A 27,733-nucleotide genomic window follows, 5' to 3' on the forward strand; every position below is an offset into this window, starting at 1 on the left:
CTACACCACTCATAGGGCTTTATGCTGGGTGAAACCCTACAATACGGCCAGTTGAATTATTTGAAATTAGGTGCACATAAGAATTCATATAGGTGAAGTTGTTCCCTCATGTATTTTACCTTTGATTGGCTGTAACGTCTGCTGGAATAAAACATTCCTCATGCTCCTATAACAGTATTTCGCTCATTGTTCAAATGAAACCTCTTAACAGTTTGGCAAGTGGGAGTAGGGATTTGCCAAAAACCTTAATTACTGGCACAGTACAAGCTAACTGTATTATCTAGTTGCGCTTGGGGTAAAAGACCATACAGTAGGATTATTTTGCTCAGCCAAACATATCTCATGTGACGTTTGTGTTCTACAAAAGCCTTTTGCCTGCAGCTGACCCCGCCCTACAATTTAATGTACATCACATCATAAATTCTGGACTGGTAGTAACTGCAAAGGTCCGTTATTCTAAAATCTTTTCAAATTTGGGGTCCAAACTCTGAATTCAGATGTTAATGATTTCATTCGAATAAAATGGTTATGAGATGTACATTGTACATTGTTTAATATTGTATTTAAAATGTGGTGATTGAGAACCTTATGACACCTCTACGCTCACAGAGAGCAATTTAGGGAACATAATTGGGTCAGCCAGTGACCCGTACTCTTCCCCAGCATCAAAAGGTTCCTGTACAATAGAGGAATTAAATGGGAGGGAGGAATTAAATGGGAGGTGATTTCATCAGCAGAAACTAACTCTTCCCTCATTGCTCACATAGCACTAGTTGAGTATTGTATTTCATAAAACCCAGGAGCCATCTTGACTGTTCAGCAGAGATGTGTCTAATTTATATGAGGTGCAGAAAGGTGGGATCATTGTCTAATAGGGGCCTTGATCTGAGAAGGAGGTCACTGCCACCTTGTTTTGACTGAACATAATGATTAAAGCTTTAACAGCCAGAAGACTTGGAGGGCAATTTTGGAAAGGGGGGTGTCACTCAAAAGGACCATCTAGGGATTATTTTAGGAGTTTCTACAATTAACGTCATCACCCATCTGCTTTAAAAATCTTTGTTGGAAACAATGGCACTCCAGTGAAGCCATAAAGCAGTAAAAGATAATAGATTCACTAATTCGCTAGTTGGTGAAAATAAAAATAAATCCGTACTAGTCCCTACTGAATCTCTGCCTAAACGACATGGCCCAAAACAGCTCAATTAATTTTTTTTACAGACCTCTTAAAAGGAGAATAGAACGATAAAAGGCCTGAATCACATCTAGTGATGTAGAACTGAGTCATGCCAATTGAAAGATACCAAATGTGAAAATTGTGTATCTTGAGTCTATGAATCATGTGCAACAGTCTTCAAAGCAGCCTCAGCTGATGCATTCTCTTGATTGCAAATTTGAACAGAATTTTTTCCAGATAAACCTTTCAAGCCCACAGGAAAAACACTTTACTACCATAAGCCACGAATGCAAGCTCAAATTGTGCCCTCCAAAAAAAAAAAAAAAAAAAAAAAAAGAAGTGTGCCCTCCAAGGTTGGCATAACACGATCTCTATCTCTAGTTACCATTAACACTTTCATGGGTCACATTAACATTTTTCAAGAATTCATATTTTACGAAAGCCTTGACAAATTTGTTAATTATTAGTCTATTTTGCTTATTTAAGCCTCGTCTTATTTATTTTATTTTGAAAGTTTTATATAGCGCGGACAAGATCTTCGCAGATATCAGAGCGCTTTACAAAGAGTAGTACATGAGGGAGTATAGTCAGACAGATAAATCAATAGGTCAAACAGTACAACCAGGTGGCTACAAAGCCAATCATGTGAGTATTAAGACAGCTAATACAAATAATCAAAGGGGTCAAACATGTAGTACAAATCGATGCAGAGTATTAACAGTGTTTGAGATAAAAGCTCAAGTGTATTTAGCCATGAGGATAGCTTTTACTTCATTTTTAAAGAGTGTAGTGGAAGAGATAAGCCTGGTTTCGGGCGGGAGTGAGTTCCAGATCCTAGGCGCCATTCCTGAGAAGGAGCGCTTATATGTTTTTTCCTTCCGGAATCTTCGAGGTTTCAGCAGAAGATTGTTTGTGCCTCTAGTGTTTCTAACTCCGCCAGAGATTGTCAGTTTCTGAGCGAGGTATCCGGGTGAGTTTAGGTGTACAGCCTTGTGTGTCATGCAGGCGATTTTCAGATGTATTCTGGCTTCAAAAGGCAGCCAGTTCAGGGATTTCAAGTCAGGGGTAATATGGGAGTGCTTTTTTGACCCAGTGATGAGTCTCACTGCAGCGTTTAGAGAAGCTCTCAGGGGAGCGGTTGTAGTTAGTGGGAGTCCGCAGAGGGCGATGCTGCCGTATTCAATTCGAGGGATGACTAGTGCTTGTACTGCGGTTTGGAAGTCTTTGGCTGGGAGGAAGGGTTTAAGTTTCCTCAGAGTATTGATCTGGAAGTTCGCTCCCTTTGTTGCCTTACTTATATGTTGCTGCATGTTGAGATTGGTGTCGAGTGTTATGCCTAAAGATTTTGCTGAGTCCACGATGGTCGGTTGGACATTGAGTGCGGTTAGGTGTTTAAGCCAAATTTGAGTGGTGGAGATCTTCGCTGGAGGTGAGATCAGAAGGAACTCTGTTTTCAGGGCATTGAGTTTGAGATGATTATCAGCAAGCCAGGATTGGGTGCATCTGATCGTTGAGTTCAGGAGCAAGATGTCTTTGGGGGACTGTAATTTGAGATAAAGTTGGGTGTCATCGGCGTACATGTGAAAGTGTACATTGGATGCTTGTAGCAAGGTGGTGAGCGGTTCCATGACTAGGTTGAACAGAGTTGGGGATAGAGAGGATCCTTGGGGGACGCCTAGCGTTACGGGTATTGGCGAGGACATCAGGTTGTTGCTCTTGAATTTCTGCGACCTGTTGTGAAGAAAGGAAGTGAACCACTTGAGAACAGTTCCAGATAAACCCATTCTGGCGTTTAGTAGTTCTAGTAAGTTCTCATGTTTAACGGTGTTGAATTCTGAAGAGAGATCAAGGAGAATAAGGAGGCAGGTGTCGTTTTGGTCTAGCATTTGAAGTGCGTCGTCAATTATGTGGGTCATAGCAGTTTCTGTACTGTGTCCTGCTCGGAAGCCTGACTGGTGAGGGTTGAGGAGATCAAATTGTTCAATGTGTTTAGTCAATTGTAGTTGTGCACATTTTTCCAGCAGTTTGGCGAGAGTGGGAATATTGGTAATGGGACGGTAATTGTTGAGATCAGAGGGGTCGGCTGTAGGTTTCTTTAAAAGAGGTGTTTTTATTCATTTGGACGTTGTGTTCTTTATTTCTGGACCTTCATTGTTGTTTGATTGGTTTATCTCACATATTTCCAATAAAGGTTCCCTTGCTGCTCATGGCAAGCTTCTAAATGTAAGCTAAAGGTGACCTTAAAGAAACGTGTTTATTCTTGTGAATCTCTTTCTTCATTATTGATAGAAGTTCAGTGACAACTCACACCAAGACTATGAGCTCCCGCCCTTATAGACTCCCAGTTAACTAGGTTTCGGTTGAACCTTTTTCACCTTTTGCTCGCCAGACCCAAAGGTTTTAATAGACGTCAAGAGCTAGCACCCTGCGGCTGCGATGGACAGTCTCCGCAGGATAGGCTGCACTTCCTGTTTTTATGTAAATTATATGAATTTCCTCGCAACAGCTATCTGGTTCCTATTTTAAAAAGAATTAATTTTAGACAGGCTCGTCCAGCACTTGTGTACCTTCAATTATTGAAAGAGGACTGTATATTTTTTAGAGTAGGGTTTTTAAAAGCCACTGTTAAATCCAGGAGTTGTATGGACGTGTAAAGAGTGTTTCCTCAGGCTTTTTTATCTATTTATGTAACTGTAATTGCTGTATTGGTTATCATCTTAACGTATGCACGGTCACTCTAACTGTTTTTATGTTAATGCAACTTTTATGGTTTGAAAGCAAAAACAGGAAAAAGTTTTTCTGACTGACTGACTCACAGTGTAATTCTTTACTATATGTGTATGTCTTATCACAGAGACCTAGTAAGGTTATGGCCAGGAGGGCTCGCTGGAGTCTTCCATGTCATTTTGTTGTGGTGGAATCAACAACCCCAGATTATCAGTGTAACCTATTTCTGGCATAGCCATCATACATGATGTCTATAAAATCTTTCCATCCTCATGAGTTCTTTGTGGTGCAGCAAACCTATGGCCTAAGGACAGGAACAGTGATTACCTTGCTTAGTGAGTTAATGTGCATGAATCAGTGTCCTGGAAACTACATGGTGAGATATACTATTAAAAAAACAGAGAGAGCTGGCAATTGCAGCAGAACTACGTTGCTGTCCGAACTAGGGATTGCAAGCAAATTCAGTATCTATATATATAGTGACATACCATTTTCAATTTCCAAGTCCTTCGATGTTATAGATACCACTTTTAGTCGTCATAGGGTAATGACCAATTGATGTCTTATGCAAGATATACCAATCAAAATCACAATATAAAGTATCCATATAAACAGTACATCAAGATAGCATGTGACCCATTCTATACTCGGCCACTAGGTGGCTCTGTGTGAGTGTCACCAAGACCGAAATTCAAAGTGAAGTGTTGGTTAGGCAATAAACCACACATTTTCACCACTAATGATGGATGTGGTCATCTGCCATTAGGCAATCTGTGAAGGAGCACATCATTCAATTACAACTATGAGCAAAACAGGCAATCTTCCCATCTAGTGCAACTGGCTAGTTTTAACCCCTTTCTTCCTTTGAGATACCTGAAAGTTACATTTCATCATCAGGGAGCAGGCGATTGGGAGATAAGGTAATATTTCCCCTTCCCTGGAGTCTTTAATCTACCCATGTCATTTATTTGTACTGGGAACAAGATGCCCTTTAGATACAATGTTTTAGTATATTTTGTAAAACTCTCACACCTTACAGCCATGATGTGTGGGGTGAAACAATTTCCCATCAAGGGAAACAAGTTACTTACAATCTAGGAAAGCTTCTCATAACCCACAACCTTATTGCATCTCTCACAGAGAAACAACACACAATCCTTTATAATCATGAGGGATACCACAAAACTAACAACCATCAAATTTCAGCACTGTATGCAGGAAACCAACCCTCTTCTTGGACATTTATCCTCTACAAGAGCTCCACTCCCAATTTAATGCTGTTGACTAGTGCACAAGTAGGGGCCAGTATTACCCTCTCTTATGTGATCTGTGTAATGAGCTTTAATTGACATTGCTAAGTGGTACTTAGCAAATGCACTTGTATGTAGGGAGAGAAGTGTGCCATTCTCGAAAACAAGGAACTAAGCTCATTCCAATCCCCGGACCTATCTAATAATTCATATTTCCATAATCGTGCTTCCATGTAACTAACTCTAAGTGGCTATTGAAGCATTAAGATTAGCAACTCAGCAGGACACTTAGCCATGCCTCATCTTCATTACTGGACGCCTGACCAGTTACACTCACATGAACAGTGATTATGGGCTCAGTGAAACACTGTGATCCACCTGAACGTTTTGATGGGTATCGATCGGCCAGCGGTCAGCCTGGATGTTGTGCATCCATGTAATACCCCCAACTATTGGAAGTTAGTCTACAGTCCACCTAACTCTGTCGCAAGCCCTTTTTCACACAAAGATAACTATCGTTTTTGCAGGCTATGTCCTACTTTACACTATACAGTTGATATTGTGTGCAATGGACAACAGGGTGATGGTGAGTGGGCCTGTCCCATATCACAGTGTGCCATAGATGGTTTCTGATGTGTACCATCTTGTTGCAGGCCTTTCATGTTCGCAACTTCTATCGATAAGCCGCCATCTCATTCACTGCTCAATTCCCCAAAACCTGCCCATATTCAAAGTCGCACATTAGCTGGGCTTTATAGTCAATATTCCTAACAATAAACAACAGGACAACCTTTTTTGGACCTAAGCCTCCTTAGAATCTGATCTATTAAGAAATCGGAGGATAATTAAAAACAAATGGTTTTTACATATTTGAATTATTATTTAGGCATCTTCATTTAATGTGTTAGACACTCATTACTGTCTTATTGTACACTCTAGTCCTACCAGGACGTACCATCTGGGGGTCACGTTTCGTTTCGATAACGGTGCCAGCAGCCATATCTTATGCCAATGATAATTTACCACTTATTTTACACTCTCCGGAGTTTTCCTGATAAATACCTATTTCCAGTCACTAAAGGACGAACAGTTCAGTTCATCAACAGCAAAGAGAACAAAGGGAGAGCAGTTACTTTTGGACGCGTTTACATTTTGTGTACATATTTCTATAGGGTCATTAATGCTACTGTATCATTGTTGTTACATACAGTAGTTTTAATGGAGCTGTGTCTTGGCATAAATTCTAAAGGACTTCCACTCTAATAATTACAAGCAGTTTTTTTGATGATTCAGATTGGCATGCCTGCTCGAGCATTCATTCCTAGTGTCGTAATTGGCATGGCCGCGTTAGCGATTAACTGAACCAGACGTTGTCCTCCTTAAATTGGCTATATACGAAAAACGCCATTTTGAATGTTGCGGCGGCCATCTTAGACCATAAGCAGCCTCGTGGCTGACGTGCCCTTTAGTCCGTTGTCCGTTCCATTGACCACTTCAGTCTGCCCAGCAACAGGCTATTTTTAGTACTGGTCAAGCCACACATGCGCAGCTCACACTGACCAGTCGCCCCTCAGGAATGCGCCGCAAACTGACCAGTGGGTTTGAAACCCTCCAATGAGCTGGCAGTATTCCAAAACATGCCCTTATATGTACATAATGTTCTGTAACTTCGTGCCGCGTGTACGTTTTATTACCTGTAAAATCATATAAAAGAAGGGTCACACCGCTGTTCGGGGTGATACCTCTTGCATTACCGAAGGGTGTTGTTTGAGTGTACCACCACCCCATGGGGCCTTAATAAATTTGTTCTTTGACTTTTACAGTTTCCGTGCCAACAGTTCTTGAATGTAAGTGGGTTATCTTCGGAGCATGTAGGCCTTGGGAACCCTGATTACTTCAAATTGGCGACCACGAAGGGACTCATCGGCGACTCGGATGCCCGAAGGAGAGGTCGTGACGAAGGCTTGGAAACTCGCCATGGACGCGCGCTGCCACGAGTGACCCGAGTCTTGGCTGCCACGGTGTTTTTTCCTTTCCTTCCGATATGACCTTCCAGGTGGCGCCGGTCTCCGACTGAGTTTTCGAAGTGTCCGCATCGCTGAGAAAGTGCCGTTTGGCTGATTTGGCTTACAAGACCTTGGCAGTTGGAACCTGGACATTTGAGAATTTGGGTAAGATTTGTGTTCGGTAAGGTAGTCTTCGGACGCTTACTGAAGTCCTATGATTCGTGTTCGGTAAGGTAGTCTTCGGACGCTTACTGAAATTCTGTGATTTGTGATCGGTAAGGTAGTTCTCGGACGCTTGCCGAAGTCCTATGTTTTGATTTGAGTTAGCTAACATTGTGAATTTGTGATCTTTGAACTTATATGTGTAGTGCACTTCACATAGGCAGGCATGTAGAGATGTTTCTCTAACTTTCTTTTTTTCCTCTGAGCGGCACATTTGTGTGAAGTACTGTAAGTGCCATTTTATACGGTATCACGCTTTCGTGATACTTTTTGAACATGCCTGTTTTCAGCACACTCCGAGGGATGTGCTGTCTTGGGGAAGGTACCTCAATTAGGTTAGCGGAAGCACAGCCGGCTCCCCCAGAGGGAACACCAAGTCGAGAGATGTACATCAAACATGGCCTTCCCCCTATTATGTACAGCAAATTGTGGCATAAGTATACAAAGGCCGATTCCGAATTGCAATGGCCTCTACATGGGTCGTTCGATTTACGTAAAGTACAGTTTGTAGAGCAATGTTTGTTTCAGCGCAGGTCTAGACAAAATATGTTTGATTGTGTGCGAATGTGGGAGAAAGCGGTGCGCGAGCGAATGAAGCGTGAGGTTGCCTTGGCGGACAAAGAGCAGCGTAAGGCTGCCCGGGATAAGGCTTTACAGCTTGAGGAAAAAGAGGCTCAAGAGAAGAAAGAAAGGGAGGAACGGGAACGTAAATTGCAGACGACTGGTCAATTTCCTATCCGCCGACCTCTTTATCCTGTCCTTAATAATGAAATTGATGATTTCTCTTTGTAAGATCGGTCACCGCCTCCGTATGTTTCACCGACGGCTCCAGCTGCGGATTCAGAGGACGATGGACAGGATAAGTCGGATCAGAAGGGTATATCCGCTCTCAGGTTTACTGCGGCGAGGTCCGCTCATTTGCGTAGTTGGGCTCGTAAAGTGAATAAGAATTGTATTACTCAGGAGCAGTTGCTAACAGAAAAGAACGCGTGGTCGGATCTTGAATTAATGTATTTTTTGTCCAGTTTGGCGGATGAAGTTGTAGGCGCGTATCGTGACCTTTCAGACACGTTAGAGCCTAAATCGTTGTCAGTATATCGTGAGAATTTGACTAAAGGTGATTTTGATCTTTCAGATGTTGACGACCTATACAAGCAACTGATCAAGCTGCGGGATGAGACAGCCGGATTGCGGGAGGAGCGAAAAAGGAGGCAAAAGGAGTCTGAATCGGGAAATAATGGGCAGATTAAGGAGTGTTCTCTCCGTGGATCAGATAAGAGTTCTGCATTGCATGTTATGCCTATGCGTGAAGCCGCGCCCTTGTACGTTCCACCAAAAGGGGAAGGTACAGATGATGATAAATTGTCGAAGGATGCGAAAGGGTACTTTGTGTATAATTGGGTATATACGCCTTGGAATAGAGCAGATGTTATGGCATTGAAAAATTCTTTACCCGATCTTCGGAAAAACCCGGCGGCATTTTATGAAGGGGTGGAAGGGGCCATTTCGTCTTGTGTGATGACTCTTGTGGATATAGATTTGTTTTTTGGGTTAATTCTGCCACCTGATATGTGGCGGCAAATTCGTAAAAATAATGATGAAACGGTATTGGGGGGTACATGGAAAGAAATTAATGCGGCAGATTTAGACAGGGCACCAGCATGTAAGCCTTGTCAGTTAATTCTAGATCTCCCGGCAGCTATTCTGACTAAATTAAAGACGCGTGTTCCCTCTAAAAAGATTGATTGGACTATGTTGACGTCGTGCAAACAGAAAGTCGATGAAACGGTCTCAGATTTCTTTACACGCTTCGAGGAGGCATTCCATGATTACAGTGGTCAATCTTTGACAGACGATACGGGTCGGCATTTGTTTGTAGATAAGTATGTGGCTAATCTCCTACCGGAGATTGCGAAACGATTGAAGTCGAGTGAAAGTTCCTGGGCCACGGCGACCCCTGCGTCCTTGTTAACTATGGCTCAGTACTATGAGCGGCAGGAGTTGGAGGCTAAAGAAAGTGTAGAGAAAAAGGCGAAGGAATTGAAAACGAAGGTGATGTTGGCGCAGGTTCGGGGAACACAGGGTAGAGGGAACGAGAGAGGTAGACGGGGTGGAGGAAATACGTCGTATGGTCGTACGGACATAGCGGAGGATCAGTGTGCTTATTGTAAGGAGTTTGGGCATTGGGCCGATGATTGTCCGGTACTTCGTGAGCAGCGTAGTCAGCGTGGTCGAGGAGGTGGAAGGTCGAGAGGAGGTTATACGGGAGCGAGAGGAGGCGGAGGTGATCGTGGAAAGGTTGAGGAGAGGGGCCGTGGCCAGGATGAACGAAATACGTTCGATAGGCGGAATCAATATCAGATTTCGGAGGGAGAGAATGTGGAACACCAGGATTATGTGCATGCATAGGATTGCGTAGGATGGGGTAAGGAATCAGTTGAAGTGCCGGTAGATCAGCAGGGTCCATATGTAACAGCGGGTATTCTGGGTTCTACTGATCAATTTCTAGTCGACACAGGAGCTACACGTAGTGCTTTGTCGAAAAACTTGGTTCCGAGGGCTCCCCTGTCTGGCGAAATGATTACATGTGTAGGGTTTGATGGCACACCCTCCCCCAGCCCATTGTCCAAGCCCCTTGCACTATGTCTTGATAAATACTTCAGTTTCGGTCAATTTTTGTTATCACCCCATACCCCAGACAATATCCTGGGTATTGACTTGCTTAAATATTTTCGAGCGACAATACGTTGCGCTCCGGAGGGAGTGCGGGTTATCCTGAATGACAATTATCCTGACCCCGATAGGTTTTATGCCATCTCCGATATTTCAGCTTTGGCCTCTCTCCCGCACACGTTATGGGCGACCTCAGATACGGATGTGGGAGAAATGCGTATTCCACCGATACACATTACTGTTAAGGAGGGGGCCCCTCTACCACGGGTGCCACAATATAAGATTTCGAGAGAAGGTGAAATTGCATTGACACATATTGTTCAGGATTTGATTTCTGCAGGGGTTGTGGAGAAGGTCCCTTATAATGTTTGCAACAGTCCTATTCTCCCGATCCTTAAGAGAGATACTGACGGCAAAATCTATCGATTTATTATTGATTTGCGAGAAATCAATAAAATTGTTGTTCCCCAATATCCGGTGGTGTCCGATATTACGACCTTGCTTACCTTGGTTCCGCCGACGGCCACCACGTTTAGTGTCATTGATTTAAAAAATGCGTTCTTTTCCATCCCTGTTCATCCTGATAGCAGATATCTGTTTGGCTTTACGCTCAATAATAAATCGTGTAGATTTTGTCGTGTTCCCCAGGGATATACTGAAAGCCCTAGTATCTACAGCCAGGCTTTGAAAAGGCAGCTGGATTCCTTTCAATTGCAGTCTGGCGTTGCTCTTATCCAGTACGTGGATGACCTTTTACTTGCTGCGGACTCTTATGCTCAATGTGAACAAAGCACACTTGCGTTGCTTTCCTTTCTGGCACAGAACAATCATAAGGTTTCGAAGAAAAAGCTTCAATACTGTAGACCTCAGGTGACCTACCTCGGTCATCTGTTGTCTAAGGAGGGGCGTGCATTGACATCTGATCGAATTCAAGCAATTTTAGACACACCAGTCCCCCGCACGCAGAGAGATGTGCGTGCCTTCATAGGGTTGACGTCTTTCTGTAGACAGTGGATCATGGGGTTTTCACATATCATAAAACCTTTGCTAGCGTTACTGTCCAAAGCTACACCAATGCCCCTTGAGTGGACAGATGAATGTCAGAAGGCTTTTGAACAGTTGAGACAGGCCCTTTGTTCCGCACCTGTGTTAGGCACACCAGACTATACGAAACTTTTCACATTGTACGTGCACGAGAATGATGGGTGTGCGTTGTCAGTATTAGTGCAATTACACGGGGATAAGCAGAGACCATGTGCATACTTCTCTGCCGTTCTGGATCCTGTAGCACGAGGGTTGCCTGGGTGTTTTCGAGCGGTAGCAGCAACAGCAGTGGCCATACGGCAGAGTGAGGGAATAGTGTTATCACACAAACTGCTGGTGTTAGTTCCTCACGCAGTAGATGCCCTGCTAAACCAAACTAAGACCCAATACCTTACGAGTGCACGGCTAACAGGATATGAGCTGACACTTTTGGCGCCACATATTACACTGAAAAGATGCGCTACTTTGAACCCCGCCACTTTATTGCCCTATCCGGCTGAGGAGGGTCAGGAAGAAAAACATCATGATTGTGTTTTCCTGACCGAGGAACAGACAAAGGGTCGTGTCGACTTACAGGATGTCCCACTTCCAGATGTGGATGGGGAACTGTGGGTTGACGGATCATGTTTAAGGCTGCCAGATGGCACGACTTCCGCAGCCTATGCGATCACGACACTTAAGACAGTGGTAGAAACAGCTAGGATACCACAAAAATCGGCTCAGGCAGCAGAGCTGATAGCCTTAACAAGAGCCTGCGAATTGAGTGCTGGTCTATGTGTGAACATATACACGGACAGCCGGTATGCCTTTGGAGTGGCGCATGACTTTGGGTTACTCTGGAGAGAACGTGGGTTTTTGACATCACATGGAGAGCACATTATGCACGGAGAGCTAGTGCGTGACCTCCTAAATGCGCTGCTTGGCCCAAAGAAAGTAGCGATAGTGAAGTGCAGTGCCCATAAAAAGATTACGGATAAAGTGGGCCAAGGAAATGCCTTTGCAGATAGCATAGCAAGACAAACAGCTATGTCCCGAACTAGCTCCCCCATGTATGTGGTACAATCGCAGGCTGAGCGATGAAGTGATGCTAGAGCAGAAATATTGGACATTCAAAAGTCAGCCACTGAATCTGAACTCGCGGCATGGGCAGTAGATGGGGTACTAGATGACGAGGGTTGTTGGAGAAGCAAAGACATGGAGAAGTGGAAATTGCCGGCAGCTTACTTGCAGGCGATGGTCCAGATGACACATGGACTGGTGCATGTCGGAGCTCTCGCAATCACCCGGCTCTTAACACGAGTTTGGGAACATCCCGAGATTGCCAATACTGCAAAGAGAGTAGTGCAGACCTGCTTGGTATGTTTGCAACACAATCCTGGAAAGGGGACCCATACTCCAAAAGGAGGGTTCGTTCCACCTTCTGCACCATTTGAGGTACTCCAAATGGATTACATCCAACTTGAGCGCTGCAATAACCTGAAGTACGTCCTAGTGGTGGTATGTGCTTTTAGCAAATGGGTTGAGGCCTACCCCACGAAAGACAATACGGCTTTGACAACAGCTAAGGTGTTGCTTAAGGAATTCTTTCCTCGCTTTGGAGTTTGCAAATTTCTGTGGAGTGATAATGGGCCTCATTTTGTTGGGAAGATTGTGGAATATGTACTGAAGGGGTTAGGGATTCAGCAGAAGTTCCACGCTGTATTCCACCCTCAGTCAGCAGGTCTGGTCGAGCGGTACAATGCAACATTGAAGCTTAAGCTGGCCAAAATTGTGGCGTCTACATCGTTGAAGTGGCCAGATGCTTTGCCGCTAGCACTACTCTCTCTTAGATCAGTACCCCACTCACGAACTGGCCTTACGCCTTTATGAGGTGGTGTTTGGGCGCCCCATGAATATCTGGGGGGTGCCCAAGCCGCGACTAATACATGATGTGCCTTGTGTGATGATGAACGACTATCTGGCACGATTAACAAATGATTTACTTTCTATTCATCAACAGGTTCGAGAAGCGCTCCCTGACAACTCTACTGGAGAGGGCCAAGATCTCCGCCCTGGTGACCATGTAATGATTCGCTCGTTTGAAAGAGCAAGTAGTTTGGAGCCCAGGTGGAAGGGTCCCGAACAGGTCCTCCTTGCGACCCGCACCGCTGTACGAGTGACCAACAGGAAGCGGTGGGTGCATTCGACACATTGTCGCCGTGTCTCTCCGGATCTGGTGACTCCTGCTGTGTTGACCGACTACAAAGAGATCTTGGAGAAAGAAAAGAGCCCAGCTGTGACGTCGGCCGAAGTTGAGGGAGCCTTCCCGGACCACGCTGTTGCCGGACGAGAGCGCTACAACTTGCGCCCTCGATAAGAAGATTTTTTTTGTTTTTTTTTATAAACTGGTTGGTTACCGCTCCAGGTTTGTGAAACGGAAACCGGGAATTCCAAGGGGGGGGGGATCAGTTCTGCCAGTGTAGCGACACCCGTCTTGGCCCGGAGAAGAAAACAACGGCTACCTCGGAGTTCAGCACCGCATTTTTCTTTTATAGGTATACACGTACGTGTATCTAAGACTTTGTGAACAATTCGTGTTACTTGAGACTCTGCATGAACATTTTCGACTATGGCATCAACGGTATCACGAGATAAAAGAGTATTGGGTGCCTTTCTTTTTGTCCTGACTATTGTGGTGATAGCTGTTATAGCATGGGTAGTCGAACTTGTGGTGCCTGTACGTGAACATTTGCTGCCGACTACCCCGGCCCCGTCTGAACACTTCCACTTTACATTACCTTTTCATGAAGAACGACATAGGCAAACGTATTTAAATAACAGTTTCATTCAGATTCTTCACCACACACATAACATGACCAATACTACAAATTGCTGGGTGTGTGGGATGCTGCCAGGGCACCAAAAGAGAGGGGGCACCCCACTTATTCCACTCCCTTTTTCACATAATGGATCATGTAACGCCTGGTACACCCTCCTTTTTACTTTGAGATGGCCAACCAAAGGGGGGGTGCTTTTCCGTTTGAATAAAGTATGCATTCATGACAAGGATGGGTTTCCGCGGGCTGAGGGTACTCGATTTGAATGGGAGGAGTACAAGCCCGATAATATGTCTGCCCCACGTGTGTACAGCAATCAGAGGAATGTTAATGTATCAAACGCACATGTCATCAACGTCATTGCTACAAAAGCCGATTTATGTATCAGGAATAAGGGTTCGATTGCAGTGGGGAAAAGCGAATGTAATACTACTCTCACTTTTGATAACCCGAATGGTATTTCATTTGTTGCATCACGGAATACGTATTTTATTTGTGGAACGAAGGGTTACCATCAGCTTCCATTGGGGTGGTTGGGCACGTGCTACGTATCGTTTGTGTTACCTCCTGTATTCATTGCCCCACCAATGTATCACAATGATTATACGTTGTACCATGATTTTGTCTTGAATAGGGTTAAGAGAACTGTTGTTTTGGATGACATTGAGCAAACTGACACTGCTTTGCAACAGTATGTGGACTTTAATTTGAGACTATTCTCCTTTGTGGGGGCTGCACTGAACAGCCGGAAAATAAGACGACTGACACGCATTGTTGAGGCTGTAGCAAACGACACTGCCATTGCCCTGGGAAACATCACTGAGGAATTACAGATCTCTAGGATTGTTACGCTCCAAAACAGGATGGTGTTGGATGTCGTTTTGGCTGATCGTGGGGGGGCATGTAGAATTATCGGAAGCAGCTGTTGTGTATACATTCCGGACAATTCTCCATCTGTTTATGATGCTATATCCAAGCTTCATAAAATTGCAGCTGAGATACACCCTGACAATGGAACGTGGACAGTTTCGGGATGGTTTTGGTCCATTCTTGCTACCTGGGGCTGGAAACTGTTGACAATTCTATGTACGATTGTGGGAGCAATGTTTTTTATATGCCTATGTATTCAATGTGGTCCAGCCTTATGTTCTATGTGCCTATCAGCTTGCATACCATCAAGACGGGCCTTTGCTCATGATAAAATGATGCTTCATAAAGAGGTGACACAAATAATGTTAATAGACATCGAGGACGAGCATCCTGATTATGTTCACTATGAGGTAGATTCAGCTAAACGCTAAAAGGGTCGTCTGTCGTAATTGGCATGGCCGCGTTAGCGATTAACTGAACCTACACGTTGTCCTCCTTAAATTGGCTATATACGAAAAACGCCATTTTGAATGTTGCGGCGGCCATCTTAGACCATAAGCAGCCTCGTGGCTGACGTGCCCTTTAGTCCGTTGTCCGTTCCATTGACCACTTCAGTCTGCCCAGCAACAGGCTATTTTTAGTACTGGTCAAGCCACACATGCGCAGCTCACACTGACCAGTCGCCCCTCAGGAATGCGCCGCAAACTGACCAGTGGGTTTGAAACCCTCCAATGAGCTGGCAGTATTCCAAAACATGCCCTTATATGTACATAATGTTCTGTAACTTCGTGCCGCGTGTACGTTTTATTACCTGTAAAATCATATAAAAGAAGGGTCACACCGCTGTTCGGGGTGATACCTCTTGCATTACCGAAGGGTGTTGTTTGAGTGTACCACCACCCCATGGGGCCTTAATAAATTTGTTCTTTGACTTTTACAGTTTCCGTGCCAACAGTTCTTGAATGTAAGTGGGTTATCTTCGGAGCATGTAGGCCTTGGGAACCCTGATTACTTCACTAGGAAGGCACAAAATTATATTTTAAAATGGTATGTGTCCAATTTAGGGTGGTTATTATACAACACACTGTGACACAAGTGTTGTATTTTATAGTCCCCCAAAGGGCAGTGCAGCTCAGTATATTTTTTGCTGGGAGTCGCCAACAACCTGGGTGAGGCCAGAGGAACTAAAAGAGACCTTTAGCAACCTCAGCTTCCTGCGGCTGTCTAGCGGGACATTGTTCGGCTGCTCGAGCTGGACTCGTCTTACTGGAACATGAACAAGTTTGCTTTGAATATGGCTGCCCTCTGCTCGGAGAGTCACAGTGGGCAAAATACAATGGACTGCAATACCGCCATGAGAAATTATAATAATAATTATAATAATTCCACATTTGTAAAGCCCAAACCTATCACCCCTAAGGGTATCCAAGCGCTGGGGTCTACCAGGGAGATTAAATTAGCTATTGACCAGAGTCACATGATAATAAGCTGCCGCCATGGACCGAACCGTGAGCCCCCGTGCTCCAGAGTCAGCCGCTCTGGCTGCTGCACCACACCTTTTACAAGTAGCTGAGATTAAGTCAAACAACCCACCCCTCGCTTTTTGGTTTGGATAATTGAGAGACTCCAAGTGTGACAGCTATGCCTAGACATAGGTCCCTTGCTCACTTCGCTTCAGGTCTCGAGCTGCACCTCATTCAAACGGCCCAACATGGCCAAAACTGGTCCGTGATTATTTGTGTTTCTGGTGTAGAGGGAAACTGCGTGGCAGCTGAGGTAGGATTGTTACAAATGGAGGATTAGGTCTGATTTTCATAGGCCTGGAGCAGTATAGTGAGCAAAACAAAAAGGGAATGGATTGTGGCCATGGGAAATAACCAGTGGATGAGATTAAATCAGGCATGCCACCCATCCCATTTTTGTTTTTCCATCTTTCGTCCCCAAAACATTTTTCAAACTTTTTGGGACAGCATGTCCCGCATGGTGATCTAAAGTCTAATTAAAGATGATGAGCATGGATATCACGTTACTGTATATAAAAATGGTTTGGGTGACATATTGTCTGACAATGAACAGTTGAGACAAAATAGATGCTCATATATATCCAGTGTTCTAAACAAAATAACATGTACTACATCATAATCCATAATCTGTAAACTGCCTTCCGTTCATCTCCTAGATTATCAGACTCTAGACCAACTTGAAAAATATTTTGTATAACATTGTTAATATGTGATTCATACATGTGTGCATATTACTTGTGCACAGTCCCAATGTTCTGAGTACCCAGACAACACTCCCACCCCCCACCCCCACGGACTATGAGCAGAAATCTACACAAATTGCAGATTTTCATGCAAAATGCTCCTTCTCTGCAGCAATGACTGCAGAAGATGTGAGAATTTGCACAGTAAGCCTCTTTTTTCTCCATTGTGAAAATGTTTTCCCATGTGTAGATGCCCCTTCTTTTCTGCATACATAGAATCTGAGTCTGTTCTTTTTAGGTCAAGCCTAGGGCAGCGCGCATGCACTGCACTAGGAGATAACCTTTTGGAATCGGTCTGCACTTTTCTGACACTCGAGAGTGTGGCGGCATCAACCTTGCGGGTGCGACAGCAGTGCGCAGGGCGCCATGTAGCGTTGCGGCTTTCATTTTAGCCGGTGCGCGTTCATGTTTTTTTAGCAATGGCTTAGCAGGTAGGCAGCATGCGACAAATTCAACACAGCTCCACAGTTGGCATTTTTTTTTCTATTTCGCACCCACAGCTCGATACTGGCTCAAAGCACACATGCCAGCCCAAGTAATTGTTTGCGGTGGGACAGCAAACAGCAGCAGGTCAAATTACCGTCCCTGGGCCTCCACCATTCCTTCTTAAATACATTTCTGTTATTAACAACATTAGTGTGTGGATGACTTGCCTCGCCACTAAGACGCCGATTTCAGAAGTCACTTCTTCGTCAAAGTAAGCAGTAAGGCCACTCATACATTGAAGGGCAGATTTATGAGTCACTGCGTTAACATTTTCGGCTCTTTGCCATGATCCCTTCCCAGGTCTTAATTGGTGGCAATTATTTGAGCATGGTTTACTCGTGGTTCCTGATCCATTTTCAAATGCACGATTGCTTCTTTGCGGATAAAGGCTTGACAAAGTGCGGGTAACTAGCCCCATGTTTTCTCTGCTGTGGAATCCCCTTGGATCGGCTTATTAGTTTAATTTCTATCTTGCGTGCATTTTGTAAATGTGAGACTATCATCATCACCAGCTGTAGCTCACTGCAGGTGCTTTTTAAAATAAACCACTTGCCGGATTCATGGCATCGCCCACAGATGCACCAAGCATCATAAGAATGAGTGTTTCAAACCTGTTTTCTGTGTGTGCGAAGTTACAAAGTGGTCACGATTTTCCCAAATTTCACTTTAGGGATCTCCATACGTCAAAGAGACGCTGACATCTTAAAGTGGCTGTGTTGTGTTCTAAAGACTTCTGCTTTCTGTGTACGATTGGTAACCGTGGGATGAGGGTTTGCTCGTCTTTGACACGGTCCCAACTTCTTGTCCGAGAGCTCATGTACAGTAACTACAAGAGGAAGCCTTCAAATTCTTAACAGTAATGCAGATAAAGTATTAGCTCATCTTCTCCGTTCGCAGTACACTATTCCAACTTCAGTAACAGAAATAGCCACTACAAATGGCACTCTCTTCCATTATACTACTCGTTGAAGCAGTTAAGAACATTTACTGCGGGGAAGGAGATGTTTGAAAGTTAAAAATACCCTGTAGTATTTTTGTGTCCAATAAGCTACCTTTTATTTATGTCTTAAAAAAAATATAAAGCAGTGTATCCTTGTTCTGCTCTCAGATTTATATGTGCCTAGTATAAGTTGAGTTGTCCATATGATCAAGTAGAATGTTCCCATTGTGAACAGGACCTGGATAGTTAGTAATTTAGGTGTTATGTGTATGTACATTCACACATACTCTAGTGTCCACACGTGTCTGGGTGTTTCTCTGGCAGGACAGATTTTTTATTTCATCGATTTTGTAGTCGCTGAAATTGTATTTGTAATGAACTTGAATGGCCAATTTATTTGATTTCTTCAGATTTTCCCTTTTAGGTGTGCCAAGTATAGAGGGCAGTGTTTCTCATGAAGTATATTGCATGGTAGTAAAGGTAGCTACTGCACAAGCTTACCCCTACATTGTATGGTATGAATATAGTTTGTATTCTTAATTCCAATTATAGGCACATCCCAAGGTAAGTGTGGGTGGAGTTAGGATTGGTAAATATGTACTTAATTTACAATGTAGTAGTAGGTCGATGTAGTGTATGCAATATTATTATAGGTTGATAATAACAATTTTCAGATAGTTTCCTCTGAGTAAATGGCTGAATGACACTAACAGCCACTGTTTTGAAGCAATCTCTTCATTCTCTCCTTTTGTGTAATCCTGGGTGTGCACAATACTTCTTATTTCATTTCGAAATCGACTTCAGCCATCCGATCCAGAGACCCATCTCAGCTGGTCTTTAATTTCTCAACTACCGGTGCCATGTGACTAGGGCACGAGCCACACTGCTTTTTAGTCACCATTCGGTGCTCTTTACTTGGCTTGCTTGTCTGGAAAGGCCACTAGAAAGAGGCTTTCCATCAGAAAGGTGCCATCATGTCACAGTAATCAAGGATTACAAGTCCACATAAACAGTCTTCTGATATTATTTAAAGAAAATAAATATACACTTGATTAAGCGTTGCTTAGTTGACACATAAAAAAGTGCTATTACCTTTGTGGCAGTGTGAAAGCTTCTGAAAGTGTTTTGTGGATTTGAATACTTTACTTTGGCTATCCTTTCTGTCAGTGATGTCACTTAGTTATTTCACCAAATACAGCCTTAAGAGATGGGTTTATGGGCATAGGAGCTGATGAGTATCACCTCAGCTCTATACTAAAGAGTTTTATATTCAATAACACTATTGGAATTAATTTGAACACTGTATTTTTGTTCAATTTAAGTGTGCACATCATGCCCCCCTTAACCCCGCTCCTTTCTATACACCAAAAAACAGGCTACTTCGCCAGCTCATCAAACTCTGCACAAACCATACCGTCCTCTCAATCCGAGCATCAGCATGTCTCCACATTCCAGGCATCTTCACATGTGAAGAGCACTCCGCACATTCAACTAGGTTCCCCAAGTCCAAGGCTGACTTCGAGAGTAGAGATATCTAAATATGTTTTTTTATTTTATTTTATTTTTTTTAGAATATTTGCATTTTTTCAGTGTCCTTCCTCCTGTGTTTTCACTTGCTGCATGGCTAAACACTTAAAAGGTCCCAAAGGCGAGACCTATTCACTATGCCAATGCTTGTTTATTTCCTCTCCAAGAGCTACATTACTCCTGTTTTAGCAGAACTCGTTTAACAGGGGCGGCCTTAGGCATGTGCAAGCTGTGCACCTGCACAGGGCCACCAAAACCCAGGGGCCACCACGCCAATATATCCTTAATATAATAATCTGTTCTGAGGATGGATACATATTTGCGTGGCGGACCCTGGCAGGGATTTGGCGGCTTCCGGCTCTGTTCCACTTCCAAACACCCACACCCCCCCCCTTCACTGGCCTCCACGCTCCGCCCCCGCCCGGACCCTCTCTTCCGGGGCCACCTACCTATGCTCCCTGCCCAGGGCCGCCATGAGCCTAGAGCCGCCCCTGCGTTTACACATGTTTCATGGTGATAAATGTTAAGCAATATGTTTCTGAATAACCACAAACATGATTATGTGAGTGTTGCATGCATTATTCATGCTTTTTCTCCCCAACATTAACCACTTTCCTGCTCTACTTCGGAAACTCAGCATGAATATGGATTTTCTACAAGATTCTGGATACTTGGAAACTCTATGAGGGCGAATTTATGTTCTATAAATGCAGAACACGAGTTTACGCTCGTAAGAATCAGACTCAGGGACAGGTAGACTCTGTTGTATTTACGACATTTGTAACAGGAGGACACAGGACAAATAGGGCAGAAAGCCAAAACGCCTCGTCGAAGGTTAAAGAAGCCTTCCGATAGGACGGTAGCTTTTCTGATATTGACAACCCAATCATTCCTAAAATGGCGACAGATGCCATTAAATATCACTGGCACCAGCTTATAGTACACATATATTAAGGGAAGGTTCTCACTGAAGCTACTAGCCCAGGTTTATATAATGTGATTAGGACTGAATTCAAACAAATTAAACTTGAATAGAAAGTGTGGTTAGAGATTAGTTTACAAAAGTGGAACAGAAACCCAGGATCAAAATGATCAGTATTTTTTCCCAAACCACAATTAACCACGGGACATTTAATGTCTTCGGCTTAAATTCCTAATATATCTGGGGTAAAATTACTGCATTCAGGGTTAAGCATTTTTTTGCTAGGGTGTCATCTGTCCCTTTCACCGTTGAAGGGGGGTAGCCTAGGTTTGTTTTTCAGATTTTGTTCTCTAAACTAACTGGAATAAACTATGGGTGCGATAAGGTTACCTTTACATAAAATGTCTTTATTGTGCGCTATAAAAAGCCTCCTGGAAACTTCAGAGGTATGCCTAGCTAGACGGACCCGCCCAAAAAGATGAATGGAAACACAGGTGGTATAAGTATGACAATGCTTTAAAATATATAGCACTAAATACGATTTTCCATCCAGTGCATTCATTAGTGGTCAGGGGCGTAGCTTGGTCAGTAAAACTGTTTTTTTTTTTATCGGTCCGATTATCTGACAATCAGGCTGGCTTATAATGTTTAAATTCTTTATAAGGCAAGCAGGGAAAGGCAATGGAAAGGGGGGGGTGCGGATTGGTGGGAGTACAAAGAGAAAAAACGATATTTTGTTAAATAGCTAATATTTTGAGGACTTTCAAAACGGAGAGGTGTGCTTGCGTTTGTGTCAGTGTGTATGTAAACATCACTGGGGACATCGTATTGGCATCTCACAATACCCGACCGAAAACACCTGCACCCAACAATTTATCGTAAAATATATTTATTGGGAGGTCTAAAGTGGTAAAAATAGAAAAAACTAAAAGAAAGTGGAGTATCCACAGGAAATGAATACTCAGGTGGTGCAGTCAAAGAATAGCTGCCAAAAACGCAAGGTCTCAAATTGCCACACACAACGTGGGTCAGGTACCCCCCCTTAAACAAATATACAGCAAAGTGCACTGGTGCCAATAATGTGGGGGCCAATTATATTCATTGGTGTTATGTAAACATTTTAAAATAGATTGGGTCGCTGGTTATTGAACCTGAAATAATGTTTCTATTGGCACAAAGGTGGCCCGGCTGTCCCTCATTAAAAACGTATGAAGCGGGGTCACTGAAGAAGATAATGGGAACACATGGGTCATATACATAATATTCTTCAAATTCAAGTTCAGTCAGGTGCGCAAAAAAGTATCCTTTGTGGGCATATATGAAAAAAATCATCGTTATCTGAATAACGATTTGCAAAAATGTACACCCCGCAGATGAAAATCTATGGTTGAGGAATATCCACTTGTATGGCGGATTTTTGCATTTAGAAGTTTATATTTTGGAATTGGACCATGGATGTTTCCAGGGTAAGGGCAGATCGGAGCCATTGAGAATATTGGGAAAACCACACAGTCATTGCATAGAGGGTATTTGTTAACATTCCCTGTAATTTTCACCACTTTTTTTTTTTTTTACTAAGCACAGATTTAGTGCCTAAAACGGAGTAGTTAGTGTGCAAACTAGGTGTGAAAAATACCTAAAAATAACCATATTTACTGGGGGAGCTGGGAAAGGATTTCTGGGAAGGGAAAATATTAAGGCGTTTATTTACTTATTTGCAAAGTTTTATATAGCGTTGGCTAGACCCGGAGGTATCAGAGAGCTTTACATGAGGATCAGCGAGTTACCGGTTACATCGCCAAGTATAGACATAAAAGAAAAAAACATGAGATAACACAATAATGTAAGTTATTAGTTTTTGGTTTGATGAAAAGATTTTGCCATTCCTGGGCATCAGGAAATTATGAATCTAAAGACTGAGCATTTGTTTCATTTATGCTGGTAATTCGAGCTATACAGTTCATACAAACAGATTTGGAAAAGAAATTGAAATCCTCCCACTTCTGTTACATAAAAAAGAACTGAAACTCACTAGATTTTATCAGTTTCAGGAATGTTATACTGCACTCTAAACTGGCACATTTAGCATTGGTTAAAAATTCAGTTTTAAGATTAAGAGTATGAACTGAAATCTCAGATTTTTAAAGGTTTATGTGCACAGAATTAGGGAATACTGTCAATTTCATGAAGTAGCAATTTAACGAAAATCATATGCATTTGGCCTATTGTTTGTATATTTGCTACATTTTTTTATCATAAAAAGTCCCAATTGTGAAAGATACTCAACATTAATGGTTTGTGGAAGCTTCCCAAATCACGGGGAAGAACTAGGGATATCCCTGGAGAAAGCTTCAATTAAGACCACCAAGAGAGCTTAGAAATAGCTAGTTATCCTCCCCGTGGCATTTTGAAGAAGCTATTGAAAAGACACCTACAATCAGTGCTTTAAATGGGCCGGTACTCACCTCTACGGAGTACTGGCACTTCTTAGAATTATCACTCTGAGTACCAGCACTTCTCTACTGCCCTGGAGAGTATCGGTACTCATGAAAAGGTAGGCTCCTTGGCTGTGCTTATGAGCAGGAGTGGAACATGTCTCTGGCAGCCAAGGTGCCGCTTCTGTAGCCCCGATCAGAGCCCCAGCTGAGCTATTCGGCAGGGCTCCTTTGAATATTGTCCGTGTGCTCGCCATCACACTGTGATGTGTTCGATGGACCAGGGTCCGTTCAGGCCCTGTGTTGTCAATCACATTGCAAAGAAAAGGGTTGTGATCACACTCCTTTAAGTATAAACAAGCTTAATGCATGAAGTTGCTCCTGTCCTTAGGTTTAGGGTGCCAGTGGGTATTCCTTGCCTGAATTCGTCACACAGTACACGTCTTACTGACATGGTTTCCATTCACAGTTATTGTACATTGGAGACAGTGTCTCACATTTACATTTTCTATTTTTTGTTTCCTTTCAATTCTTCGTTACGTTACACCTTCTTATTTTCCGTGTAATTGACACCACGTCCCGGCATTGCGACGTCTTCTCTTTTAGGTGTAGAGGAGTTCACTTTATTAACTTCCGGGTTGCAACGGGTTCTCATTCACTTGGATTCTGATCTATGTCACGAGCACTTATTTAAGTTCGGTATCACAACTAAGCAGGCACGCTTTCTTTCTTACGGGGCACATTCTTGTGCCAGACACCAGTTATTTTTCTACAGTCACCCTTTTGGCTGCTGAGCCACTCGGATTATGAATGTCATTTCACGTGGTCAGGAACTTGAAAGCATGATTGTGACATTACGGCACAATTGTTTAACAGTAACTAGGTGTTACTGGAGCGGTACATCGTTGTTATTTGTTTTTTTGAATGAGTTTATACACACATTGGTATCAATCGCTTGGATTTTTACAAAGAGTGATCTTCTTGATTTTGGAATCGGGTTTTATGCTAAAGCAATGTGAAGATGTATGTGAAGTACAATGTGAAGTCAACATTAGGGCTGCGTAACCACAAGTTGATTTAAATGAAATTTGGAATAGAATTAAATAAAAATTGGCCAAAACTGTGATTTAAAGAATTATTATTAAAAAAGCAACAGCGGAGTGCCAGGTAGAACGTCGTCTTTACACTGTCAATCACATTCACACTATCCTGTGCATTTGTGCAAACAAAGGAATAATGGCAGTGGCAATCAGGCTATGGCTAGTCCAGCCCTGGTGGCAATGCAAAAAGCCATTGTAGGTGAAGAGTATAACATGGCTTTTATCATACCGAGACTTTAGTGTGTCTGCTTTTGTGTGTTTTCCTGCATTTGTATGCCTGTTTTTGTAAGAGAAAAGTGAAAGAAACAGAGAGAGAATCAAGACACTCTCATGAGGTATTTTAAAGAAAACGTGTGGCACTTTGTACATGTCTGACCGGTGACAAAGATTCATAAATAACGTAAAAGGGGGGGTTGATGGGTGAATGAGTGGATGGATCAGTGGGCAAGGGTGGATGTATATAAGGATGGATAGATAAATAGATGGATATATGATTGAAAGCATGCATGGGTGAAAGAGGGTGGATGATGAGATAAAAGGGTGGATAAGTGAAAAATTAGATGGATGAATGAAAGGTAGGGAGGATGGATGAAAGGATGGAGGGTGGATGAGTGAAAGGAGGGATTGAGTGAAAGGGTGGATGGAATAAAAGAGTGAAAGGAGTAAAAGTTGATTGATGGATGAGGAAAAGGGTGGATAAAAAGATGGATGAGTGAAAGGATAATGGATAGGTTTGGAGATGGAGGGATGGATAGGTTTAGATATGAAGGGTGGATAGACGGAATGGTGAAAAACTGAATAATTGATGAAAGACAATAGACCATAGAATGTAAAGGTTAAATGGTGGACATCAGCAGGTAAATGGTAGGGTGAAAGGATGAAAGGATAAATGGAGAGTTTGATGAAAGAGACAAGAGATATCTTCTGGGGAGGGTCATGATGAGTTGCTTCACTTGCTTGGTGCCATAAGAGCTTTGGTGCGACGTGGGGTATTTTGAGTCTCTTCCTACTTGCGTGCTCAAAAATATTTAGTATTGTGCGAAACAGCAATTAACATATTACATTAAGAAGGTGCAACTATTGCAAAAAAAGGAAATGTTAAAATAGTGTTGCATTTCTTTTTCATTTTGTGTAATGAGTTCAACTGCTTTATTTATATAAACACATTTCTCATGTGTTTTGTATGTGCTGCAACTAATACAGAAGTTAAGTTTCATCATGTCTTGCCCTTAGCCCGCACCCTCATTACACCTCTTACTCATTTTAATGAGTACCTGCACTTATTTTTTTCCATTTAAAGCACTGCCTACAATATCATTATGTACAGTGACAATTGCAGAAGATAATGGATTCTTTACAACATCGGAATGAGACATATTCTGATGAGTGGATATTGGCTAGCTAAATGTTCCAGTTGCTCACATAGATCCATGGATAAGAATTCCCTTTCTACTGTTTCTTCAGTAATTTGTTTATGGCATTGCATGAGTGGCTATACCTAGAATCGTGTGGGAAAACACTCAGGGCACGGCAGCCATATCATCTCTAGATGCTTAATCTACCAGCCTTTATAACCACACATATCTGACACAAAAACGGTGCTTTATCATAAAAGGTTAAATGAGAAATAAACACAGAGGTCACCCTAACCCGTTGCCACGGAGAAAAACTGGTACAAAAGGCACACATATGAGTCTGCTTTCATTTGTAATCGGCCCGTTTTGCTTGTTGGGTGGAGAAGAAGCATTCGCGATTAGCTCTTCGTTCGGCTTCTTCATGCTAGAATTTACTTCATGAGTTACGCCTGCAACCTTGGAAAGACACCCCACTATTTTTGAAACAACCTACTTTTCCAATAAAAAATGTAAAAAGTTATTTTGCTTTATATTCCACTATAAAAGTGGCCCTGCACACAATCTCCGCCTGTTTTCGTCCGAGTCCTACAGCAACATGTTGCGCTGTTGGTCCTGTCAGTGTACAGGAGGAACAAGAAAGAGGTCCCACAGCAAATCAACTCAAAATGGAAAGAACCCAAGTGTAGTTCACGTATTACTCCGAGTACCAGATCTAGCTTAGATTATATAGCATGTACATATAAACAAATACTTAGAACGGATATAAACCATAAAGAGTGTGTGTCTTGTAAAAATATACAATTTATTACAATTCTGATTAAAAACAGGTGGTTTATACGATAAATATGCCCAAAAATACAATTGCTGATTCTTTAAAAACAGTTAGAAATCACAATTTATTAAAAAACATTTGATCACGAATATCACAGTTGTTCTTGTAGTCGACGCAGCGTTTCGGTGAATCGGTGATAACACCTTCTTCAGGACAAACAATTCTGTGTGTTATCTTGATACTATCCTCACAGTTTCAATTCGGAGGAGTTCTTGGTCAGCTTCAATCAGACATCTGGAATTTTAAATTTCCAATTTGGATTTCCTTCTCATGTCAGGAAAGTCTGCTTTGATGAGGTTACCGGAGGGGGTCACCGAATTGTGAATATGAGCACCAAAATTAAGTCAATTCGTTATGTATATGCCAGCCACTGGATACTTTCAATTTTGTCCGCGGCGACACCCTGTTTTTGGTCGTGGTTGATAATAAATCCAACCTTTAGCTTGTGGATCGGCCTCCCTGCTCCCCTCGCGGTATTCTCGGCGTCTGCTTCCAGGACGATCTGCCAAGTATGTGGCCCTGCACACAATCTCCGCCTGTTTTCGTCCGAGTCCTACAGCAACATGTTGCGCTGTTGGTCCTGTCAGTGTACAGGCATATTCTGGGAGGTGCCAACTGGATCTTGGATTATCCACGAGACAAAAAGGAAACCCTGTCTAGGATTTTTAGATTCTGGATTTTGATATGCTAACCAGGCTCTAAAGATTAGCTGGTCTCCCAATGACTATAGGGCTGAAAGTACCAGCCAAGCGTGGCCTTGTTGTGGCCATCCAGAGACCTTTCTGGTTTGGAGCCAGGGCAGAGATGGACATTCATTTCTAAAACTCACTGAAAGGCACTGCTATGATCTTACAAAAGGTGGTGTTTGTGGGTACCACCCCACTCCCTTATTTGCGTGCATTGGTGCTGTGGCTCGGCAGAAGGCAACATGCCAGTGCGACTGCGGGGGACGTTATTTTGTTCCTCCTGTGAGTCTTAACACAAACATGCTCAAACAGAAATGCATCGCAGAGGCCAATTTTATCACAAAGCTGTAAGGACAGTTTCAAGGACTTTCAGACATTGCTACCAATGGGTGCAGGCTA

General features: G+C 42.9%; 1 protein-coding gene across 2 annotated transcripts in view; it reads right to left on the minus strand.

The window, feature by feature from the left end:
* The window catches only part of STX11 (syntaxin 11), a 157,004-nt gene that overhangs the window by 67,405 nt on the left and 61,866 nt on the right, over nt 1–27,733 (minus strand). The window lies entirely within an intron of this gene.

The sequence above is a fragment of the Lissotriton vulgaris genome, chromosome 6 (assembly GCF_964263255.1).
Source record: "Lissotriton vulgaris chromosome 6, aLisVul1.2, whole genome shotgun sequence".
Taxonomy (NCBI): domain Eukaryota; kingdom Metazoa; phylum Chordata; class Amphibia; order Caudata; family Salamandridae; genus Lissotriton; species Lissotriton vulgaris.